The sequence below is a fragment of the Eschrichtius robustus genome, chromosome 3 (assembly GCF_028021215.1).
Source record: "Eschrichtius robustus isolate mEscRob2 chromosome 3, mEscRob2.pri, whole genome shotgun sequence".
Taxonomy (NCBI): domain Eukaryota; kingdom Metazoa; phylum Chordata; class Mammalia; order Artiodactyla; family Eschrichtiidae; genus Eschrichtius; species Eschrichtius robustus.
The window spans coordinates 52,858,721-52,861,937 of NC_090826.1; the positions used below are offsets into that span (position 1 = coordinate 52,858,721).

General features: G+C 47.2%; 1 pseudogene; it reads right to left on the reverse strand.

Annotated features, from left to right (window-relative positions):
* Nucleotides 1–1,291: 1,291 nt before the first annotated feature.
* LOC137760581 (small ribosomal subunit protein uS2 pseudogene) lies at nucleotides 1,292–3,000 on the reverse strand (annotated as a pseudogene).
* Between the last annotated feature and the right edge of the window lie 217 nt (nucleotides 3,001–3,217).

Below are 3,217 nucleotides of genomic sequence, written 5' to 3' on the forward strand. Positions count from 1 at the left end.
AAAAGTTTGCTAACCTCAGTTTTAAGTACGACCAGGTGAATTTTCTGTCACATCATATTGAAAGCATGGTGGAAATGATACAGGTATATTTTGGCTATTTCTTCCATTTCCCGGGTCCTCCCAGTAAACTCCCAGTAAGATTATTCCTGCATGCACTGCCTGGTGGGCCATGGACAGGATCCAATACCTACTTAATCTACAATCTGTACAACTGACCTTACCACTGTCCAGTGGCCCCAGCTCTTTTTCAAGTCTGTGGCTGAGCCACGCTCTGCCCCAATATGAATAGCACACATGTAGTCTGGAACATTCTTAGAACAGTTTCCTTCCCCTTGGCTACCTTCTATTCATCTTTTCTGGCTTAGCTCAAAGGTCATTCCCTCAAGAAAAGATTCCCTGACCCACCAAATAGGTCATGTCCTATGTTATGGTCTCATGGGATGCTAAGTTTCTCTATCAGAGCACTTATCAAAAATTGTAATAAGGCCTATGTTGTGCAATTAGTTTTTATTCTCTCCCTTCCTTTTTAGAATAAAAGCTCTGTAAGTGCAGGGGCTATCTGTCTTGTTTTTTTTTTATCCTCAGTGCCTAGAACTTTACCTTGTGTGTAAAACACACAAAATAGATATTAACAGAGGAATGAGGAATAAGTGCACGAAACAAATAGTACCAACCGTATTTTGAAACATGTGAAGTCCTATGTCCTTTACTAGACCATGTCTATCTTTCAGAAATATAGAAATGACTCCAATGTGTTAGGCTGATGTGTTATTATATGAGTCTGAGAGTGTCCTGATAAGTGTACCAAGATCTGGCACCATGGCCACCCAACCTGGCTAGCACGTTCCTCATTTTTCTAATATGACATGTCAGTTGCCTAATCCATCCACCAGGTGCTCTTGCACTTGTGTACGTCAACCTCTGCTTACCTACAGAGGGAGCTGTGCCCCTCACCAGCTACGTGCCCTTAACTGGCTACTTGACCTTCCTTTTCTTACCTGTAAAATGAGGACATGGTACATAGATTAGAGATTTCCCTTCCCACTGTGAAGAGGATGTGTAAACTTCTGCCTAAACTTAGACACCATCACAGAAATAAAGAGGAAGAGGGGAAACACCTTGAGAAGGAAAACGTGGTCCCGATAGTCTTAATAGCAGAATCCACAGGATATTTACCTGGGACAGTTTTAAACTCAGAGACTGCATTACCTTTCTTTCATCTTTTCTTTTTTAAGAAACTGTTTTCTGCTAATCTTATTTCCATTCTGTTTAAAGCCTGGGGAAGAACAGCTTAAGACCACTCCGTGGTTTTTCCTACCCTTTCAGTGGCCTGAGCAGTGGGAGCTGCAGACCAGTCCTCAGTGGCGGGCTGAGGGCTCCCGTCTTGTGCAGGAACTTCTGAGCAGGCACAGAGGCACCGGCGCCTTCAGACTCGTGTGCGACCGCGGGTAGAACACAGTGAACTTGGGAGCTGCAGCAGTCCATTCACCCAGATGCTCCTCCTTGGCCATGGCCTTCTCAGCATGGCCTGCTCTTCCTTTTCAGTCTCTCCAGCACCGCTGTAGAAGCAGAGATCAGGCGTGACCTCCCACGGGTGTGCACACGGGATGGTACCACGCATGTGCAGAATTTCCTGGGCCAGGATCCACCACCTCAGACCCACTGAGTGAACTCCCTTGTTGCTGCAAGGATGGCAGTGTCCACAGGGCGCAGAGGAGAGTCCGTGTTACAGGGAGCAGTGGTTGGTGGGTTAACGTACAACACCTCTGTGAGAGGCTGGTCGCCAGCCCTGGGATCAGTAACCCCCAGAAGACGCGGCCCCTGGAAGGCTGCCTGGATCTGGTTAGTGAAGTTTCCAGGGGTGAAGCGGGCAGCAATAGGAGTGTTTCCAGTGACAGCAGCAAACTTCAGCACAGCCCTCTGGCCAGTGTTCCTGGAGGATATGACACTGATCAGTCAGTTTTTAAATGGTAACAATGGCACAAGCCATCTGCAGAAGCTTCTCCCAGGTCCCCTTCAGATCTATAACGTAGATGCCATCACTTTTCCTTTAGGAGATGTATTATTCCATTTGGAAGTCAAGGTTGGTGCCACCTAAGTGGGTTTCTGCTGCTTGGAATTTGAGGACATCCTCCTCCTTCATCTGTGGGACATCAAGCGTTCTAAACTTTGTGAACGTTTCCCTTTAAGTTACAATGAGAACCCAAGACAATGCTGTATGGACTCCTCTCTGGGTAAGTGAGGAAAGGCTGCATTACCTTTCATTGGCAAGTCTGAAGTTTTCTTCATCCATCAACAAGCATGGGATCTTGAGAGCAAAATGGATCCAGAAGGAAAATGTCACTTTCAGTTATAACATCAAGTTTCATTGAGCCTAAACCAAAGTTTCAGTCTCACTCCCAATTTAAAATTTCTGCTTTTCCCAACATCCCCTGATTTGCAACCCTCAACATAGCCCTGAGTCATGGGCAGGAATCTTCAGTGGGGAGTGAGAAGTGTATGTCTGGGTGTATTCTCCTCACTTCTACTGGATCTCCAGATTTGGGGTAAAAGGGAGGGGAAGAGGAAGAAGAGAGAAAAACATCCTTTACTAGTGCTGCTGTTAATGTTTTATGTCTCCCTCGGCTACTCCTGCCTGTCTCTAGAGGCTTCCATACGCTGGTCTTTGGCCAGTTGCTTGTGGATTACTTGGAGGCACCCTGAGGACCTACACACTGTGCAGCCCCTGACATTCATGTGAGTGACACACAATCCAGCTGATATCTTGCCCTCCTTCACTCTCAGCTTTTGCAATCACCTTACTGCCATTTTCTGCTGGGACGACCTTCAAGGAGCTTTAAATCCAGTTACCTTCAAAATATCCTCTGGGCCCGTAGAAAACTCAGGCATCCCTTCCATGCTGAATAGTGGTGTCACTGCTCCTCTGTGGCTTTTTCTCCTTACCCTGCTGTTGCCAACTGCTCCTCTGGCTCCCACCTTCAGGGTGCTCAGACAAGCCATGCTGGGCTCACATATGCCCCCACCTACAGGGAAGGGATCATGTGTCAAAATCCCAAGAACTTTCTCACTCTCCTCTGCTTGAGAGGCAGCACCTTCATGGGCCTGAGACTGTCTATAACTCAGCCAGCATCCAGAGAGGAGTGAGAAGCCAGGTTCCCCTTCTTGCAGGCAGCCCCAATTTCTTGGACTGGTTCTCTTAGAGCTAGTCTCATCTGAC